At 42.6% G+C, this 10900-nt stretch overlaps 1 pseudogene; it reads right to left on the bottom strand.

Moving 5' to 3' along the window:
* Window positions 1-1093: 1093 nt before the first annotated feature.
* Window positions 1094-10900, bottom strand: part of LOC106563392 (piggyBac transposable element-derived protein 4-like) — a 30528-nt pseudogene continuing 20721 nt past the window's right edge.

Below are 10900 nucleotides of genomic sequence, written 5' to 3'. Positions count from 1 at the left end.
AAGACAAATTAATCTACAGAGATTTACTGGAAAATGCAATAATGGTTACGACTAAAGAACAAATTATTTTCCCTGGATACATATTTTACCCTCATTACCATGGTACGAGTATGTCATCGTAAGTAAGTAGCAAATAGTATGATGAAGTCTGGAAAACGGCGACGATGGCTTCACATGCCAGCTCGCTGCATGTCTGAAAAGTCTCATTGTGACAGTTCTCTCCTCTGAAGTTCCGCTACACACACTAAACAAACGTATTTTTGTCAACAGAAGACGTTGAGTCGTGTTTGAAAGCGGTACTGTAAAAGCGAACCGAAGGTCTCTTTTCGAGAGAAATGCTGCGGATGTGACAGGCACAAAGAGATGCCAAATACTGTAGGGGACCTGTTAGAGCTGCCTGAGCAGATGGTGTGTAATGCTAGTGGAATAACATTCCCATTCCCATGATAATGAAGATACAGTACGTGCCACAGTACAGAATGTTCCCAGGTTAAAAAAAATACCTGTAAGAAGGACCAAGTTGGAGCACTGACTAAAATAGTTTTCTAATGTATGATCTTGTGATACCTCTACTGTAAAGTGTATGTTTATACACTGTGTATATATACACTCAAATCCATCATTTGTATAGTTATCTAAGATGTTTTTCTTCTATTATGTTCTAAATAAGATTAGGTCTATTTTCACAGGTGATGAGGTCATAGGAGTGATTAAGACTGCTTATAATATCTCTCTGGACACTTGGAGAAGGAACACAACACAATGTATCTGGGTATTATTTCCTCTCCAGCAGTGTTATGGTCTGAAATGTTCCTTCATTGCATTACTATGATTAGATGGTTGTTACAGTATGGGGGGCCAGGTTGGGAATGACCCATTCAGGGGCTATAAAGTACAGGTACAGACCAAACTTCATCCAGTGTCCAGAAAATGGATTCGCGAGATATGCAAATATGCACATATTTAATGAAATATCACTGCATTTGCATATTTTAATACAATATTTAAATAAAGGAAATACTAAAAAGTATTATATTTGTGTGTACAATTAACTGGTAAATGTTGTGATATGATTAAGGGAAGAAATATTACCCTATGACGGTGTGGTGCGTGACCTTAAATGAGCATCACTAGGATCTGTGGCGTGGAAGTCTCTGTCATTGAGAGAGCGGCCACAAATTGGATCAGTCAGGTCCCCTGGAGCTGTGTGAAGCTAGAACACACACGCATGGTACAAACACATTCACAGACGCACACACACAGAAGCATACATGTTCATGCACGCACTCACTCACACACACACACACACACACACACACACACACACACACACACACACACACACACACACACACACACACACACACACACACACACACAAATACACACACACGGACGCATACACACGTTCATGCACTCACACACATACACACAAACACACACACACGAGTGAAAATCACTAGCGTAGCGCAGTTTCTCTTGATCCTCCCCCCACCCCTAAGAAAAAACGAATCTAATGCATCAGCCACTCACAAAGTAGAGACTACCAATCACTGTCCATGGTTCTGAATTTGTGATGTCTATGTGGCTGCCTATCGATAGGCTATCAGATTATGTGGTGCTGATGCTTGTAGTAGCCTATAGCTTTGCTTTAATGGATACATGTTTGTTTTTATTTGGTTGTCATTTTCTCATGTCAAGCCTAACGTTTATGTTTCATGAAGCTATAGGCCTATCATGTCGCAATGCTGCTATTTAGATGCTAGCTGGTGGCAATAATGTATTTACTTGTTCAGTGTCACACCAGCCTTCGCTTGTCTCCCCCTCCCATCCAGCTCAGACTTTCGGTGTCGCCGGCCTTCTAGCTGCTGCCGAACCTACTGCTGGCAAACACCCTTCACTCATCAAAACCGGACTTGTCTCGTCATCATTACACAAACACCTGGTTCCAATCCCAACTCTTTCACCCTATACTCCCTCTGCCATTTGTCTTTGTCGGTCATTATAGATGTTACTTGTTTTCCTGAGAGGAATCTCTAATACTATTTCCTGAGTACTTTATATTTTGCACTTTGGGTTCACCCTGTGCATTTTTGTTTATGAAGATATATTGAGCGCAACAGCGTTTGGGTTCCGTCCCGCTTTGTTCTATGGTGCATAAATTAATTCAGTAGTTCTAAACCTGCGACTGCCTCCTGCCTACACCTCTCTACGTCAGTGACATTCAGTAATTAAAGTGGGAAATTCAAACATTGCAGATTGCAAAATGAATTTCGACGTAACAGCATACTAATCAAATCAAATCAAATGTATTTGTCACATGCGCCGAATACAACAGGTTTAAACCTTACAGTGAAGTGCTTACTTACGAGCCCTTAACCAACAACGCAGTTTTAAGAAAATACCCCCCAAAAAGTAAGAGATAAGTATAACAAATAATTAAAGAGCAGCAGCAAATAACAATATATACAGGGGGTACCAGTAAAGAGTCAATGTGCGGGAGGCACCGGTGTCAAGGTAATTGAGGCATTTATATACATGTAGGCAGAGTTATTAAAGTGGCAATGCATAGATAATAACAGAGTAGCAGTGGTGTGGGGGGAGGAGGGGCAATGGAAATAGTCTGGGTAGCCATTTGATTAGATGTTCAGGAGTTTAGAAGCTGTTTAGAAGCCTCTTGGACCTAGACTTGGTGCTCCGGTACCGCTTGCCGTGCGGTAGCAGAGAGAACAGTCTATGATTAGGGTGGCTGGAGTCTTTGACAATTTTTAGGGCCTTCCTCTGACACCGCCTGGTATAGAGGTCCTGGATGGCAGGAAGCTTGGCCCCGGTGATGTACTGGGCCGTACGCACTACCCTCTGTAGTGCCTTGCAGTCGGAGGCCGAGCAGTGATCAGTAATCAGAAACCAATTTACAGTATTTTTAGTATATGCAACAGTCCTGTTGGCCAATAGCCTAACTTAGCAGTCCTCGCGCTCTCTCGCAGCTTGGATAGAAAATGTGTGCTGCGTAAAACCAGTCTGCCCTATTTATTGTCAAATAATATAAATCAGTCCACTTTCAAAACAATAGCTTACTAGGGATTGTTTCATTATGCAGACAATGTAGTCTAGACTACTAGCCTATCTATAACTACAGTATATACAGTATTAGCTGGTAGCTTATTTATATTACACACTGGAACTCTGACTCCACGCTGTCAGGGCTATCCGTCTCATCACTCGTAGGCTTACCAGTGTTCACAGACAGAGGGTGGCTCTCATGAGCGCTGCTGGGAATCTGGCAGTCATCAGCTTGGTTTTCTGGGAGAAGAGGAGGAGGAGAAGGACGGCAGCACTCTCAGTAGAGGAACTGTCACTATTCTCAAAGGGAGGAAGAAGAGGCGGAGCAAGGCTACTGTCATTGCCGGCCCGGGCCGTGAGGACTGTCTGGACTGGGAGGCTGCTAGTACTAGCTGCTGCATAGGTAGGCCTACCAGCTTCCACTTGTAGTGGTGTTTTGTCAGTCTAGGGCGAGGTGGTAGCTTTGCTGATGTATTAGGTAGATTTCGCTTGCAGCGTTTGGGGGGCCAGGTTGGGAATGGCCCATTCAGGGGCTATAAAGTATGGGTACAGACCAAAGTGCTAACTGCAACATTGCTTCAACTCCCATTGGTGTTTTTCCTCTCTCTCAGCCCGGTCAGGGCCCATGTTGTGGACTCAGCATTCTTAACCCACGTCACACCAACTGACGCCCGCACCAGCCCCTCTCCCCTTGACAGTTAGGGTCTGTAATAGAGACAGGAGAGATAGGGGTCTTAAATGTGAGTGATGGCCGAATGACAGCTTAATCTCATAAACAACCAACAGCAGGCCTGAATGTTATTGGTGAAGGGCTGCCCAGCCATGTGCGGCCAAATCACTCGATCACACGGGCCAATCTCCCCCTGCTCTAATGTGATTAGAGTGGATCTCCTCTGCCTACTTATTTGTTGTTGGCTAAGTGTAATTCAATTAAATGAGCATCAGTAGCGCACTGGTCAGGGATCTGTGGCGTGGAAATCTCTGTCATTGAGAGAGTGGCTGCAAATGGGATCAAGCTAGACCACACACACTTACACCCATGTACGGACACACACACACATCCACACGTTCATACACTCACACACACAACAAGTGAAAGTGCTCTAAGCTTTGTCTTAAGCTCGCAGAGATGATGACTGAAGATACATTTCATGTGTAATCTTTTAAGTAAATCTTCATTAAGCCACACAGATGAACTGTAAGACTGTGTGAGCAATTTATTGAAGACATCAAATCAAATGTTATTGGTCGCATACACATTTATCAGATGCTATTGTGGCTGTATTGAAATACTTGTGTTCCTAGCTCCAACAATGCAGTAATATCTAACAATTCCCAACAATACACACGAATCTAAAAGTAAAATAATAGAATGAAGAAACATATAAATATTAGGACGAGCAATGTCAGAGTGGCATTACTAAAATACAGTAAAATAGACTGCAGCATTGCGAGGGTTAACACGTTTAAATGTCTTACTCACATTGGCCACGGAGAAGGAGAGCCCACAGTCCTTGGTAGCTGGCCGCATTGGTGGCACTGTATTATCCTCAAAGCAGGCAAAGTTTGTCTGGAAGCAAAATGTCGGTGTCTGTGACGTGGCTGGTTCTCCTTTTGTAGTCCGTGATTGTCTGTAGACTCTGCCACATATGTGTTGTGTCTGAGCAGTTGAATTGCGACTCCACTTTGTGTCTCTACTGACATTTTGCTTGTTTCATTGCCTTACGGAGGGAATAACTACACCGTTTGTATTCAACCATATTCCCAGTCACCTTGCCATGGTTAAATGCGGTGGATCGCGCTTTCAATTTAGCGTGGATGCTGCCATCTATCCATGGTTTCTGGTTTGGGTAAGTTTTAATAGTCACAATAGGAACAACATCCCCTATACACTTCCTGATGAACTCAGTCACTGTGTCCGTACATACATCAATGTTATTCTCAGAGGCTACCCGGAACACATCCCAGTCCGCGTGATCAAAACAATCTTGAAGCATGGATTCTGATTGGTCAGACCAGCGTTGAATAGACCTTAGCACGGGTACTTCCTTTTTGATTTTCTGCCTATAGGAAGGGAGGAGCTGTGATCTGATTTGCTTTGAAACACAGTCTACTATTAGAAAATGTAAGATGCATCAGAGAAGAAAATAACCTATCACTTTTCACAAGAGCATCCACCTGAGACACTTAATGTTGGTATAAAGTTGTTCCTAGCAGCTGAAGATGTATAGCAACAGAGGAGTGATTACTTGCCATACATGGGTGGCATACCTGGTTGACCCCACCCTATTTCCCCCAACAAAATATAAAAGTGTGTCTCTTTCCATGGACAATTGTAAAATATGCAAAGAGTGTGATTCATAAGGTCACAGTCTGTTTTGATTTGCATATTGAAACTGTTTTGAAAACGCAGCAGAACAACAGAGAATAAACAATCAGCTTATTGTTATCAGCAGATCTGTCCTCTTGAATAATGCAATGCAATACTGTGATGATAAACCTGAAGAGAAATTGAACATGCATAAACACTTTTTCATATGCGCACGCTTTAATGCATTACTGCAAAGTAAACAATAAACCGGAATGGACTTCTTCAAGTGGGCAGTGCATCGATTGTGTGATTTTTGATGCAACCTGCCTGCTTTCTTAAATGTTTTTACCCAACAAAGTAAACTGCAGCTTCTCTCTGCCCTCGAAGTCGGGACAACCATATCAATCAATGTCTTTGATTGTGGAACCCATTGTAAAAGCCGAGAAGTTATTAGCAGGCAAAGTCTACAGAATACACTTTCAACTTTTCAGAGGAAGTGTTTTAGATGTGTAAAAGCACTGTCAGTAAACAATGACCTTGACTATGGAAGAACACACTCAAAGGACTCAATTTAGTATGAGAGAGAGATTGGCCCATATGTAGATGTGCTCTATTACCATATCCCTTCCCCTTCCAAGTCAATGAGAGTTCTGGTCACCAAGTGGAAGCTTGTGGTGGTGTTCACTCATACTGCATTATGTGTTATTTACACTGATTGATAACTACATTGTAATGCTATATAGTAAATCATGCGATTCTAAGTGAGTTTAAAGCTAGCTAGATCAAATGTGTGGACAAGTATCATCATATGTCGATGTCAGATATAGATATTGATCCATGTTAACTAGTATGGCCTTCAGAAGAAAATTCTATGGGTTTAAAGGTGGAGCAATTTGACAGCATGGCTGCGTTTACACAGGCATCCAACTACTTGGTCTTTTGACCAATCACAACAGATATTTTCTAACCAGCTCTCTTTCACAGCTAATCTGATTGGTCAAAAGACCAATTACTGAAAAAAGATCAGAATCAGGCTGCCTGTGTAAACACAGCCCGATATACACAGAGGGAAACCCTTGCAAAAAAGTCCTATATGAATCCTGTAGGAATTTAGCATAGGCTTCAGACATCAATACCAACAGAACCCAAAATATGTCAGGGATCCCACCAGTGATTCTTCCATAATTCACATTCTCCTTCGAGCCATGAACACATTGGAAACAGCCAGCAGTGGCAGTCTTGTCAGATTGTCATTTTTATAAGCAGGAAGTCATCCCGCTGTGTATGATGATGTCATATTGCTGAGTCTATCTTTAGTAGCAGAACCAACCCCCAAAGGTATAGCCTACATTATCTTCCATAATTCACATTTGGGCATAGTAATATTACATATAATATATGTTGTTTATCAGATGCTTATATCCAAAGCGACTTACAGTCATGCATGCACACATTTTACCTATAGTTGGTCCTGGGAATCCTGGCATTGCAAGCACCATGCTCTATCAACTGAGCTACAAATGACCACTAGAAAATCAAACTACTCATGGGGATGTCTCCTGGGAGCAAACATGATTAAATCCAGATTAATTCATCATTGAATGACATTGGACCAGCTGTTAAGGCAAGTGGAACTTTGATTGTTAATACTGTCCAGCAACAAAGAGCTTGCCAGCTGCATGGTTAAATGTGTCTGCTCACTCACTCCACCAGCAAGGTTTCAGGTAAACCGAAATCGATAGCTAAACTCAAAATGATCCCCATGTAAGATAGTACATTAATTATAACTCCTCAGACACTGATAGGCTACATTAAGCTGGTGAAAAGAGCTTAATCCTCAACTCTTCCACAAGCAGCCGTGCGTGATTAGCATATTTAAGATCTCCACGTTATTATTGTTTGGGCAGCCCCCCTTGTGGATAACCTGATTTAAATCTATGTTCATGCTGGGCGAAGCAGAGGAGCACTAAGCTGCTAAGAAGATTGGCAGCACTTCGGAATTTGATGAGGACACTTGGTTAAGCAACCAACCTGTCCCCGCCCAATGACAGAAATGTTTTCTTCAAAAGCCAATTTAGGATTTTTACTTTGAAGTAAACACGTGTTTCAAGTGAAGCCCTCAGGGGTATTGCACACAATTTACACCACTAAAAAGCACAACATTACACTAGAGACAAGTAACTGCTTTGCTTTCTATGGTTTACCCACTTTGCAAGACTGAATGAACAGAATTGCTCAAACATTTTGCTCAACCATTTTGCCTGCTGCAAGGTAACCCCCAAGGAAACTGTGACTTTCTGGCATACTGTAGCTGTGCTCAATGGTGTTACTGTATACAAATCTGATCCCAGACCAGTCCCGTACCAAGGTTACTAAGGAAATCCCTGTGTCCCTGACCCAAGGACCTCCCGTTAGTGACTCCATAATCGGTTTAAGTAATTATTTTCACATCAAGTTTTAAGTGGAAAATAAGAGAAAGAAAGTAAAGCCATTACAGTACCAACGGGATCTGCTGTCATGGTCTGGTGAGTTTGATGTGGTGCCCAATGTTGCAGTGCAGGCAGCGAGTATATGGTCATCTCAAAAGAATCTTAGCTTTTTTAGAAAGACATTGCAGCGTGTATATTTTCTGTAGAAATATAGAGCTGTATATTTGTTTTAAAAGTACCTCGACATCACTACTGAACAGCGATAAGGAACCAATGTATTCATGGCCAGTCAGTTTTTCCAACTTATTTGAAAGACTTTCTAAGAACAGTATAATATAATGTGTAATATAATGGACAGTTGGTTCTTCAATGAACTTTGTGAAGGAGAAAAAGTTCCCTCTCCAGTCCACTTGAATAGTTAGAACAGATGCTGATATGGTTTTGCTCCGGGTATTGGGAGACTATTTGTGAGGTGTTGCATAAGCCATTATGTAATCAAATGGTTTGTTTGTTTGTTTGTTTGTTTATAGCTGTCGCTTTTTTCTAAGCCAATGACTAAGGCATACAAACAGAGCAGCACTACCTGCATTATTCTACCCACCATGATTCTGCGGCTGCTGTATTAATTTGTGTAACTGCTCAATTAAAACCGCTGAACCCTCTGTCCTCTGTGTTATATTTGGATCCCGCCCAAACAGACGCTGTTTGGAGAGTAGAATAAATAAAAAGGCAGATCGAGCAAATAGTCTCCAACTCAGAGAATTGGGAATCCAGAGTAAACTCATTGGGCAAATACAGCTTTAGCGGAACTCTGAATTAGTTAGCTAGGAACAGACGTGTGTCTACAAGATGGCTGAGTTTGTCGAAACACGAACAGGCAAGGAGACAGAAATACCCTCTTGTGTTCTTTCTTTTCACGCTGTGCAGAGAGTCGGAAAAATGTATGTTGACGGCGGAGGGAGCATTGGAATTCCAAGCAGGAAGTCTTCCAACCGATGCTGAGAGCTCAGCAGCCAACCAATGCACAGTGATGCATTTCCAGGAGAAGCATCTGTCATAGTGATACATCTCACTGTGACCCCAACCGGTGAACAACAGCCACGTTACGCCATCACCCACCATCTCAACATCTCCATCCCCCTCCTCTGTCCGCCACTCCTCCCTCGCTCATCCCCCTTCCAATCACAGTCAAGCCCACGGCCGGAAGAGACTTCATGAAGACCAATATTGGAGGCAACCCTCTCAGAGCCGGACACAAGGGGATAGGCCGGGTCAGACGTCTGTTTTCAGTAACAAACAGTGCATTCGGAAAGTATTCAGACCCCTTCACTTTTTCCACATTTTGTTACAATACAGCCTTATTCTAAAATGGATTAAATTGTTTTTTCCCCCCTCATCAATATACACACAATAACCCATAATAACGAAGCAAAAACAGGTTTTGATCAATTTTAGCAAATGTATACAAAATTTAAAACAGAAATATCTCATTTACATAAGTATTCAGACCCTTTACTCAGTACTTTGTTGAAGGACCTTTGATAACAATTAAACACTACAAGCTTGGCACACCTGTATTTGGGGGTTTCTCCCATTCTTCTCTACATATCCTCTCAAGCTCTGTCAGGTTGGATGGGGAGTGTCGCTACACAGTTATTTTCAGGTCTCTCCAGAGAGCTCTGGCTGGGCCATTCAAGGACTTTCAGAGACGTGTCCCAATGCCACTCCTGCGTTGTCTTAGCTGGGTGCTTAGGGTTGTTGTATTGTTGAAAGGTGAACCTTCACCCTAGTTTGAGGTCCTGAGTGCTCTGGAGCAGGTTTTCATTAAGGACTAGTCTCCCAGTCCCTGCCGCTGAAAAACATCCCCACAGCATGATGCTGCCAACACCATGCTTCACCGTAGGGATGGTGCCAGGTTTCCTCCAGAGGTGACACTTGGATTCATCAGACCAGAGAATCTTCTTTCTCGTGGTCTGAGTTCTTTAGGATCCTTTTGGCAAACTCCAAGCGGGCTGTCATGTGCTTTTTACTGAAGAGGGGCTTCCGTCTGGCCACTCTACAATAAAGGCCTGATTGGTGGAGATCTGCAGAGATGGTTATCCTTAAGGAAGGTTCTCCCATCTCCACAGAGGAACTCTGGAGCTCTTTCAGAGTGACTTTTGAGTTCTTGGTCACCTCCCTGACCATGGCCCTTCTCCCTCAATTGCTTAGTTTGGCCGGGTGGCCAGGTCTAGGAGGAATCTTGGTGGTTCCAAACTTCTTCCATTTCAGAATGATGGAGGCCGCTGTGTTCTTGGCGACCTTCAATGCTGCAGAAATGTTTTGGTACCCTTCCCCAGAACTGTGCCTCGACACAATCCTGTCTCGGATCTCTACGGAGAATTCCGTCCACCTCATGGCTTGGGTTTTGCTCTGACATGCACTATCAACTGTGGGACCTTATATACATATATTTATGTATTTATTTTATTTATCTTTTATAAATTTGCAAACATTTCTAATAAACCTGTTTTTGGTTTTTCATTATGGGGTATTGTGTGTAGATTGATGAGGAAAAAAACGAATGTAATCAATTTTAGAATAAGGCTGTAACGTAACAAAATGTGGAAAAAGTGAAGGGGTCCGAATACTTTACAAATGACCTGTATTGACTCTGTGGCAGATCTACAGTACAGAACCAACAACCAATAACATGATGAGTCACCTTGGTGGTGCTGTGCTGCCATGTTTGGGAAATGGGTCTCTGCATCAGAGAATTGATTGAAAACCCCAAAGTAGTGCAAGTCAGTATGGATCCGTCATTACTTACTGCGCTGCCCGAAGGAGAACACATTGAGTTAAAGTGGGTTGAAGTCTCAGTGTGCAGTGACATAGTCCCTACTGTTTTTCTGGTCTTGGGGGTCTTTCATAAGGTAACTAAGAAAGTACCCAAACATGTACAGTACACAAAATTAATACGGATTCTATTTACATAATTGCTAAGAAAACCGTGTAGTCTCTGAACAGCCTCCCTCTCTTCGCCCTGCAGTCTTACCCATCAACAAGCGTATCATTAACCAGGTAAGGGGTTCGCCAAAGCATACCTTGCTTAAATGAT

This window comes from Salmo salar, chromosome ssa01 (assembly GCF_905237065.1).
Source record: "Salmo salar chromosome ssa01, Ssal_v3.1, whole genome shotgun sequence".
Lineage (NCBI taxonomy): Eukaryota > Metazoa > Chordata > Actinopteri > Salmoniformes > Salmonidae > Salmo > Salmo salar.
Note: the sequence above shows the minus strand (reverse complement) of the source record. Positions and strands in the feature narration are given on the sequence as shown.